Genomic DNA, 11,677 nt, shown 5'->3' with positions numbered 1-11,677 from the left:
GGGAGAGATGCTCCGTCCCGCACAGCGAGCTAGTGGCGCTCCAAGCCAAGGGGTTTCTCCCCCCAGCCTACATGGTCCCGGTTTGAGCCGGGCTTGCCACCTATAATGGTGGAGAGCAAGCGGAGAGCGTCCCCAATCCCTCCAAAGGAGAGCGGGTATGCCTTGCCCCTTATTTGATAAGAGGGCTCGGATTTCCAATTCATCCGATTCTCCGGGGGGCTCCTGGAGTTCTACGGCCTCCAGTTGCACAATCTTACGCCTGCCTCCATATTGCATATTGCGGGCTTCGTAGCCCTTTGCGAGTTGTTTTTGGGCATCGAGGCTCATTTCCCGCTCTGGAAGAAGCTGTTCTGCCTTGTGCCCCGTTCTCAGGAGGGGTCGATATATCAAGTGGGCGGAGCCGAACTATGGCACCGGGACTGGATATCTATCAGGAACCCCAAAGAAGGCGTCCGAAGACTAGCCTTCAGAATGGTTTTATATAGAAGATGTCCCCCTGCCGGACCCTGTTCGGATCGGCCTCCCTGAGTTCAATAATGCTCCTTTGAAGAAGCGCCTAAGCTGGCGTCCACGGAGCCCTCAGAAGGAAAATGACAAGGACGTCCTTTACCTGATGAGCCGGATAAGGTTGTTAGCTCATTCCGGACTGACCATGATCGAGGTCATGGCCATATGCATTATGCGGGGGGTGCAGCCGCTTCAGTATAGAGGCCACACCATGTGGGATTTCAACGGGGAGGACGATGCCACCCGGTGCGGCCGTAAGGGGCTGGAATCGGTTACCGCTCTAATAAAGATCTTGTCTGCTTTGTACAAGGGAGAAGAGGAGGAATTCCTCCACGTCAACCCACGGGGCGGATTTTCTATGTACAATCCTCCAAGCTGGGTAAGCGGACACTTTCACTCGCCCATCCGTTTCATATTCCCATAGTTAAGTATTCAGTCTAGCAATTTCAACGCAGGAGCTATGCCAGGCTGTAAAGGAGATAAACAGCCCTCCTCCACAACCCAAGGACCCGGAACGGTCCTTCGACCCGGACTCCCAAGAGGACCCAGACTTATCTGTGGAGCTGATTGATGGGGTGTTTCATCAATTAAGCAAGGACAACACCTTAGTGGCCATTATGGCCGATTATCCCGAACTACTTCCAGCCTCACAAGTAACCGAGACCGAAGTCCCAGTACTTTTAAGATGATCCATCCGTGCTTATTTTTTATCACCGTATACCAGCGTTTTTGCAGGGGAAGTCCTTGAGGCGGAGGGCCGAGCCTGCAGTTGCTAACCAACAAGGGGCAGCAAGGCCCAGTAGGCTGAAAAGAAGTGCGGTCCGGATTGAGACGCCGGCGCAACCGTATGGCGTGCCATTTTATTCCCGGGTTTTGCTCCCTCAAGGCATACTAATGCTCGTGCTCTCTTCAGGAAAAAGAGCGCTCGCCGGACTATATCCGGAGAGGTTGCCAATCGCGCCTCCACCAGCCAGGCTCCAAGGTCGGGTTCGGAAGCGGAGGTGAACACGAGGCGCGCACCGGACGCTCCTCCAATAGAGGATGCGGACGGGCTGTCTGCCACCAATTCTGAGGTGGAGAGTGCCATGAACCACAGGCGTCGCCGGACAGTTCTTCGTGACGCTTGTTTCTCCCAAGAGGCATTGGATGCCTTCAATACGGGAGACGCGTACCTCCGTGCCGCTCAAAATGGTCTAGCCAGAGCCACAGAGCAGTATGTAAAAGACATACGGGTGAGAAAATTTGATGGTTATATATGTCAGTAGCCCCCGAGACTTGAAACAGTTAGAATAACTGATTTAAGGATCATTTGTTATGCAGGATCTTACAGAAAAGAATACCCAACTGTCCCAGGAGCTGGAAGAGTGCAAAGCCCAACTTGAGGCCGCACTAGCCGCGGTAGGGGAGGCCAAGGAGACCCCCTCTGGTAATATATGCTTCGAAAGATAAGTATGTTGTGAAGTGCAGCATGTTTGCAAATCTGACAATAACATTGCAGATGGCGCCGGAGTGGATCGGGAAAAGCAACAACTCTTGCGCCGGTTAAAGGCCGGCGAGAGCGTGCTTACAAGGGTGAGGCAAGAGAAGAATAATCTCCAAGATGCCAACACCCAGCTGGGCAAGGAACTAAAGGATGTTCGTGCTCAGCTATCGGACTCCGTGAAGGAGAATCGGCGGCTTCGACGTGGCATTTTTAGTAAGTGCTTGAACGAACTTCGAAAAAGAGTTCGGCAAGGAAGTCGATTGACAGAGTTATGTCTGTAGGTATGCTGACAAGTCGGCCTGCAGAGGAAATGCCCGGTTCTACAGGTGACCTTCTTCCCGAGCTCGCACAACTGCACGAACGAGTTTGGCAGGTAATGCAAGGCGTCGCCCAGGCCCTGTGGCCATCCGTCTCCATGCCCGAAGGCCTTGGAGAGCTTGCAGAGAAGCTGAAGGGAGCGCGGCGGCGCTTCCGATTATGGAAGATATTGGCCTACCGTCAAGGCGCCAGGGAGGCCTGGGCCATGGTGAAGACGCGGTACACGAAGGCTGACCCAAACCACATGGCCGAGGTCGGACCTGTGGGGCCCGATGGGAAGGAGATCCCTGTGAGTTTAGTGTACGGCCAGGTAGAGTTGGCCGCCAAATATTCCCAACAGGACTGTAAACTAGATAGCCTGTTGGATGGTATTGAAGAGGAATATACCCAGTCAAATTGACTATGTAATTTAAGATGACATGTAAAATGCCTTCTAGCCGGATTGTAGATCGTTTGTCATGGCGGACCTTTTCGCTTCAACCTCGGGACCAGATAGTCCGGAGTGTGTCTAAATACCCTCTTGGTTATGTAAGAACCGGGGTGAGTGAGTTCCGGACTAGGGGGTGTCTGGATAGCCGAACTATCATCATCGGCCGGACACCAAGACTATGAAGATACAAGATTGAAGACTTCGTCCCGTGTCCGGATGGGACTTTCCTTGGCGTGGAAGGCAAGCTTGGCGATACGGATATGTAGATCTCCTACCATTGTAACCGACTCTATGTAACCCTAGCCCTCTCCGGTGTCTATATAAACCGGATGGCTTTAGTCCGTAGGACGAACAACAATCATACCATAGGCTAGCTTCTAGGGTTTAGCCTCCTTGATCTCGTGGTAGATCTACTCTTGTAACACACATCATCAATATTAATCAAGCAGGACGTAGGGTTTTACCTCCATCAAGAGGGCCCGAACCTGGGTAAAACATCGTGTCCCTTGTCTCCTGTTACCATCCGCCTAGACGCACTGTTTGGGACCCCCTACCCGAGATCCGCCGGTTTTGACACCGACATTGGTGCTCTCGTTGAGAGTTCCTCTGTGTCGTCGCTGATAGGCTCGATGGCTTCTTCGATCGTCATCAACGACGCAGTCCAGGGTGAGACCTTCCTCGCCGGACAGATCTTTGTATTTGGCGGCTTTGCACTGCGGGCCAATTCGCTTGGCCATCTGGAGCAGATCAAAAGCTACGCCCCTGGCCGTCAGGTCAGATTTGGAAGCTTGAACTTCACGGCTGACATCCGCGGGGACTTGATCCTCGATGGATTCGAGCCACAACCGAGCGTGCCGCACTATCACGGCGAGCATGATTTAGCTCTGCAGCCGGACAGTACCCTGGAGGCCGCACTTGAGTCCGCTCCGATCTTCAATTCGGAGCTGGCTGCGCAGATCGAGGACGGATGGCTAGACGCCGCCTCGGGGGCTGCAACCTCTACGGCGATAGAGCCGAACACTGACCTTGTCCCTCATGAAGCTCGTGACTCCGAGGTGCCAGACTCCGAACCTCCCGCGCCCCCTACGATCGGATCGGATTGGGCGTCGATCATGGAGTTCACCGCAGCGGACATCTTTCAACACTCACCTTTCGGCGACATCTTGAGTTCACTAAAGTATCTCTCGTTATCAGAAGAGCCCTGGCCGGACTGCGGTCAGGACGGTTGGGATGCGGACGACGAAGAAACTCAAAGCCCACCCACCACCCACTTGGTAGCCACTGTCGACGATCTAACCGACATGCTCGACTACGACTCCGAAGACATCGACGGTATGGACGACGATGCCGGAGACGACCAAGAACCAGCGCCCACCGGGAACTGGAAAGCCACCTCATCATATGACATATACATGGTGGATATCCCAAAGGATGGGAATGGCGAAGGGGCAGCGGAGGATGACCCCTCCAAGAAACAGCCCAAGCGTCAGCGTCAGCGGCGCCGCTCTAAATCCCGCCACAGCAAGAATGAAGATTCCGGCACCGGAGATAATAATACACCGGACAGTGCCGAAGACAACCCACTCCAGCAAGATCCAGCGCAGGAGGACGGAGACGCTAGCCCTCATGAGAGAGCGGCAGAAGAAGAGGTAGAGGACTACATGCCTCCCTCCGAAGACGAGGCAAGCCTCGACGACGATGAATTCGTCGTGCCTGAGGATCCCGTCGAACAAGAGCGATTTAAATGCAGGCTTATGGCCACGGCGAACAGCCTCAAGAAAAAGCAGCAACAGCTTAGAGCTGATCAAGATCTGCTAGCCGACAGATGGACTGAAGTCCTCGCGGCCGAAGAGCATGAGCTCGAACGCCCCTCCAAAAGCTACCCTAAACGCAAGCTGCTCCCCCGATTAGAGGAGGAGGCATATGAACCCGCATCACCAGGAGACAATACGGCTGAGCGACCACCCCGTGGTCGCGACAGAGAGGCCTCTAGGCCCTTCACTAAACCCGTACCCCGGCATCGCTCGAAAAGCACAAGGCCACAGGGGAACGCTCCGGACTTGCAAGATATATTGGAGGATAGGGAAAGACAATCAAGATCGATCTATGGATCGCATGGGCACCCCATGATACATGACGACAACCGTCGCGCCGGACACAGTAAGTCCGGCCGGGCCGAACAAAATAGACAAAGCCCTTTTGAGCTCCGTCGTGATATCGCCCAATACAGAGGCGCCGCACACCCACTATGCTTCACAGACGAAGTGATGGATCATCAAATCCCTGAAGGGTTTAAACCCATGAATATTGAATCTTACGATGGCACAACAGACCCCGCGGTTTGGATCGAAGACTATCTCCTTCACATCCACATGGCCCACGGTGACGATCTTCACGCCATCAAATATCTCCCCCTCAAGCTTAAAGGACCAGCCCGACATTGGCTTAACAGCTTGCCAGCAGAGTCAATTGGGAGTTGGGAAGACCTGGAAGCCGCATTCCTCGATAACTTCCAAGGCACGTATGTGCGACCACCAGACGCTGATGACCTAAGCCACATAATTCAGCAGCCAGACGAATCGGCCAGACAATTCTGGACACGGTTCTTAACCAAGAAAAACCAAATCGTCAACTGTCTGGATGCGGAGGCCCTTGCAGCCTTCAAGCATAATATCCGCGATGAGTGGCTTGCCTGGCACCTGGGACAGGAAAAGCCGGAATCCATGGCAGCCCTCACATCACTCATGACCCGCTTCTGCACGGGTGAGGACAGCTGGCTAGCACGCAGCAACAACCTCAACAAAAATTCTGGCAGTCCGGATATCAAGGACCGTAATGGCAGGTCGCGTCGTAACAAAAACAAACGCCGCATTAACGGTGACAATAGTGAGGATACGGCAGTCAATGCCGGATTTAGAGGCTCTAAACCTGGTCAGCGGAAAAAGCCATTCAAAAGAACTACCCCGGGTCCGTCCAATTTGGACCGAATACTCGACCGCTTGTGCCAGATACACGGCACCCCCGAAAAGCCAGCTAATCACACCAACAGGGACTGTTGGGTATTCAAACAGGCGGGCAAGTTAGTTGCCGAGAACAATGACAAGAGGCTGCACAGCGATGACGAGGAAGAGACCCGACCGCCGGACAATAGAGGACAGAAGGGTTTCCCCCCACAGGTGTGAACGGTGAACATGATCTACGCAACGCACATACCCAAAAGGGAGCGGAAGCGTGCACTGAGGGACGTATACGCGATGGAGCCAGTTGCCCCGAAGTTCAATCCATGGTCCTCCTGCCCGATCACTTTTGACCGGAGGGACCACCCCACCAGCATCCGCCATGGCGGATTTGCCGTATTGGTTCTAGACCCAATCGTCGATGGATTTCACCTCACCAGAGTCCTGATGGACGGCGGCAGCAGCCCGAACATGCTTTATCAGGAGAGAGTGCGCAAAATGGGCATAGACCCCTCAAGGATTAAACCTACCAAGACGACCTTTAAAGGCGTCATACCAGGTGTAGAAGCCAATTGTACAGGCTCGGTTACACTGGAAGTGGTCTTCGGATCCCCGGATAACTTCCGAAGCGAGGAGTTAATCTTCGACATAGTTCCATTCCGCGGTGGCTATCATGCCCTGCTCGGACGTACCGCGTTTGCAAAGTTCAACGCGGTGCCGCACTACGCATACCTCAAACTCATGATGCCAGGCCCTCGAGGAGTCATCACGGTCAACGGAAACACTGAACGTTCTCTCCGCACGGAGGAACATACAGCGGCTCTCGCGGCAGAAGTGCAATGCAGCCTCTTAAGGCAATTCTCGAGTCCGGCCGTTAAGCGGTCGGACACAGCTAAGCGTGCCCGGAGTAACCTACAACAAGACCACCTGGCACGTTCCGAGCACGTGTAGCAGTGCGGCCCCATCCCCAGCCCCTGTAAAACGTCAAGACAGGTCCTTCGCATACACCATTACGCTCTGAAGATACCATGGGCATGGGGAGAGGGGCACGACCACGATAGGCCCAGATGCGGCTCAACCACACCAGGGGCTTTCAAGTGTGTCGTTCTTTTTCTTTTTTTCCTTTTTTTTTACCCGCAGGACTCCATTCGTCAGAGGCCCTGTCCGGTAGCAGACCTGCCGAACTCACGATGCAACAGCCAGGGAAGGATAAAGGCTACAACGAATATCCAGGTGGTCTCCATTATGAGCATTTAATCCATTTTACGCACCATTCCGTAGCCTACCCCTGGAGGGGGGACATGTTTAACAGTCCCATCCCTTGCTTATCGCACCATTTGTATCGTTCTGCACTTACAGCAGTTTTTCTTGAATAAGTAATGCAGCACCTTTTTGCTTCCAATTGCATTTCTCTTTTATACATATCTTCATTTGTGACATTACGCATCCGTACGTTTTGGTACGGCTAAATACACCAGGGGCTCATGTTCCCCGCATCATGGTGTGATAAGTCCGAACACTTTCACAAGTGCGGCACCCCGAACTTATAGCATTATATGCATCAACTCCGAATCATGTCTTGGGTCAATAGTTGGGTTTGCCTGGCTCCCATGTTTTGGTACCTTACGTTCCGTTGTACCGGCTAAGGTAGCACTGGGAGAACCACTGCGATTGCGCCCCAGTTGAGCTGGGTTAACGCCTCAGTGGAGAAAGCTAAAACTGACCGTCATGATGAGGCGAGAGCTGGTCGCTGTTCGAGAGGTTTTTTGTGAGTCCCTAAAGACTTATGCCGCTTAGAGCGAGGAGCCGGTTTTTGTCCGGCCCAGGCATGGATAGCGCCCCAAATTCGGCCTTCCGAAGACTAGGGGCTTCGCCGAAATTTAAAATTATAGAATTCTATGGCTAAGTGAGAGTGTTCAAGCATTATAAGTCCGGTTGCCTTGTTTGTTGTGTTGAGCGCCTCCCTAGATGGACCCAGATATGGGAACAAGAGTGCTCAAATTTATCCCGAACACCCCAGCACTCGTGGCATGGGGGCTGAAGCCGACGACTTGCCATCTCTCAGATTTGATAACCAGCCGCACAGAAGGTAATATTTTAAATTAAAATGTGTTGCTTCACGCAAAAGAACTCAATTTTCAGCGCACGGGATAACAAAATGCGAGTCTACTCAAATATTACATCTTTGGAGCACTCACCCGCAATAGTGCGGGCGCCCTTCAGCACACTCTTATAATACATCTCGGGCGTGCGATGCTCCTTGCCCTCCGATGGTGGGTCCGTCATGAGCTTCTGGGCATCCATCTTGCCCCAGTGCACCTTTGCGCGGGCATGGGCCAGACGGGCACCTTTAATATAGGCGGAGTGCTTGATAACTTCAACCCACGGGCACGCATCCACCAGCGCCGCACCAGGCCGAAGTAGCTCCCAGGCATGGCCTCCTTAGGCCACAGCCGAACTATGAGGCCCTTCATGGCATGTTCGGTCGCCTTGTGGAGCTCGACCAGCTGCTTCAGCTGGTTGCTAAGGGGCACCGGATGTCCGGCCTCAGCATACTGAGACCAGAAGACCTTCTTCGTCGAGCTCCCCTCCTCGGCCCGGTAGAACGCGGCAGCATCAGACACGCTGCGAGGAAGATATGCGAACGCTCCTGGAGAGCTCTGAATTCGAGTAAGAAACAGGTAATTAACACTCACATGCTTACTTTGCATGAAAAATGCCTTACCCGCTGCTATTTTCTTCAATGACTCGATTTCCTGGAGGGCCTTGTAGGCCTCGGCCTTAGCGGCTTTGGCACTCTCAAGAGAGGTTGCAAGCTCAGACTCTTGAGTCTTCGAGTCACGCTCCAGGCTCTCATGTTTTTGCACGAGATCCTGGAGCTCTTGATGTACCTCCGCCACCCGCGCCTCCTGCTTCTCTCGCTCGGTGCGCTCCACGGCCACATTGTGTTCGGCCGCGGTCACCGCCTCTTTCAGGGTCGCCACCTCGTTAGTGGCCCCTGCAATACCCACGTTATCCTTGTCATTCTTTTTGCAGCCATAATCCTTTTCTGTAAGGTACAATTTGGTGTTACTCACCTTCCTTGTCCTCGAGCTGCTTCTTGGCACGGCCGAGCTCGTTCTCGGACCGCTCGAGGTTTTCCTTCAAAGTATTGACCTCTGCAGTCAGTGCGGCAGAGGTCAGCAGCGCAGCCTGCAATCCCATATCGACATATTTTTTATGACTCCTGTGTATGTCTTCTTAGATCCTCAGTCCGGCTTTTCTTTCCGAACACCGAACCGAGCATCAGGGGCTACTGTCTATGCGGTACTATTTTACATATCTCAAAATACTTACCCTAAAGCCTGTTAGAAGGCTGCTGCAGGCTTTGGTCAGCCCGCTCTTGGCGAGCTGCACCTTCTGAATCACCGCACTCATAACAGTGTGGTGTTCCTCTTCAATGTAGGCGCCATTGAGCGCCTCTAGCAAGTTATCCGGCGCCTCCGGTTGGACAGAGGCTGACGGTGTCACGGTCTTGCCCTTCTTACGAAGGAGCCGCCTGCCGGACTCCGGAGCCACTATGGGATCCGGAGCCGAGTCCGGTGCAAAGTCCGGGATGTTGTCCTGCGACACCCCCGGGGCCTCCTCCTCCTGGCGGGTCCCTTCCCGGGACCCCACCTCGGCATCGTCCGTATCACGGGGGGTGGAGGCGGTCGGAATAGAATCCATATCTGATGCACCTAAGGACCCGCTCGACGAAGCGGGAAGATCATCCTTGGGCGGACTGCAGGGTTGTATGCGGCATTAGAGAGACATTATGTGGCAAAATAATCATGAAGCTATTCAGGAATCCAGATATTTACGATCTCGCCGGAGGCTTGGCCCTTGGAGGCCAGTCCTTGTCGTCGTCACTGGCATTGGTGGAACAGTCCGGGGAAAGAGTTTTTCCCTTCTTGGACCCTTCGGCCTCCCCCGTAGGGGAAGCCTTCCTTTTCTTCTCTCTCCCCGCTGGGGGAGAGGCTTTCTTCTTCTCCTCCTCACCATGGTGAGAGGAGTCGGCCTCGGAGTCGTCATCCGATAGCACCTGAAAACGGGAACTCTTCCGAGTCCCCGTGGCCTTCTTCTTGGCCTTCTTCTCCGGCACCACATGGGGTGCCGGAGCCGGCAGCCCCGTTAGGCGGGCGTCCGCTGGATCCTCTGGCAAAGGGGCCGGACAGATAGTCCGCTCGGCCTTCTTCAGCCAGTCCTGTCAAAGGAAAGGGAGTTTAGATCCCGCATAGAGTCAAACTATGGAAAACAAGTGTCCCGTAAAGGACAAAATAACTTACCTCGTCAGCTGGACGCTGCGAGCTAAATCCGCGATCTTCGGTAGCGGAAGTGGGAGCCTCGGCGCCCTTGAACAGCACCTTCCATACATCTTCGTACGTAGTGTCGAAGAGCCCGCTCAAAGTCTGGTGCTATGCCAGATCGAACTCCCACATGTTGAAGCCCCGTCGTTGGCACGAGAGAATCTGGCGGATGAGCATGACCTGGACCATGTTGACGAGCTTGAGCTTCTTGTCCACCAGCTTTTGGACGCAGGCTTGGAGTCCGGTCAGCTCCTCCGAATCACCCCAAGTCCGGTCGCTCTCTTTCCAGGAGGTGAGCCATGTGGGGATGCCAGATCTGAATTCGGGGGCCGCTGCCCATTCGAGGTCACACGGCTCGGTGATGTAGAACCACCCCAATTGCCACCCCTTGATGGTTTCCACGAAAGTGCCCTCAAGCCAAGTAACGTGGGACATCCGGCCCACCATGGCGCCTCCGCACTCCGCTTGGCTGCCCTTCACAACCTTCGGCTTGACACTGAAGGTCTTGAGCCACAAGCCGAAGTGGGGCTGGATGCAGAGGAAGGCCTCACACACGACGATAAATGCCAAGATGTTGAGGATGAAATTCGGGGCCAGATCATGGAAATCCAGGCCGTAGTAGAACATGAGCCCCCGGACAAAGGGATGGAGTGGGAAGCCCAGTCCACGGAGGAAATGGGGAAGGAATACTACCCTCTCATGGGGCCTGGGGGTGGGGATGAGCTCTCCCTCGTCGGGGAGCCGGTGCGCGATGTTGCTGCACAAGTATCCGGTGCTGCGCAGCTTCTGGATCTGCCCCTCCGTGACGGAGGAGGCCATCCAGTTACCTCCCGCTCCGGACATATTTGGAGAAGGTTGAGGTGAGATGTGCGGACTTGGGCGCTGGAGCTCGAGTTCGCGGAGATGGATAAGCCAAGGAGGAAGAAGGCGCGGGTAAAAGGGTTGGATCTTTATCCCCTTATATGGGCGGACGGAAACATGCGTCCCCACCGGCCTGATAAAACTTGCTTATCCCCCAAGCGCCGCAATCAATGGCGCGGTTGGGTTACCCACGTCCGTATTGATGGGAATCCCGGAATAAGGGGAACACGATCTCTGCTTCGACAAGACGTGCCAAGGAAACCGCTTTGCTAAACGCGCTGAGGTGGTATAATAAAAACAATTCGAGTAAAGGCTTGGTAGTGGTGTGACGTCATGCCACGAAATACGTCAATAGATTGAACTTGTGTAAATATTATTCTCTCTACGGTGGTATGTGGAAATTATTTTGCAGAGCCGGACACTATCCTGGTGTTCACAATCTTCTATGAATTATTCAGAGGGAGAACCCGCCTTGCAATGCCGAAGACAACATGCGCGCCGGACTCGTCGTCATTGAAGCCTAGTTCAGGGGCTACTGAGGGAGTTCCGGACTAGGGGGTGTCCAGATAGCCGAACTATCATCATCGACCAGAATCCAAGACTATGAAGATACAAGATTGAAGACGTCGTCCCGTGTCCGGATGGGACTTTCCTTGGCGTGGAAGGCAAGCTTGGCGATACGGATATGTAGATCTCCTACCATTGTAACCGACTCTGTGTAACCCTAGCCCTCTCCGGTGTCTATATAAACCGGATGGCTTTAGTCCGTAGGACGAACAACAATCATACCATA

This window comes from Triticum dicoccoides, chromosome 2B, assembly GCF_002162155.2.
Source record: "Triticum dicoccoides isolate Atlit2015 ecotype Zavitan chromosome 2B, WEW_v2.0, whole genome shotgun sequence".
Taxonomy (NCBI): domain Eukaryota; kingdom Viridiplantae; phylum Streptophyta; class Magnoliopsida; order Poales; family Poaceae; genus Triticum; species Triticum dicoccoides.
This window is presented reverse-complemented; position numbering follows the sequence as displayed.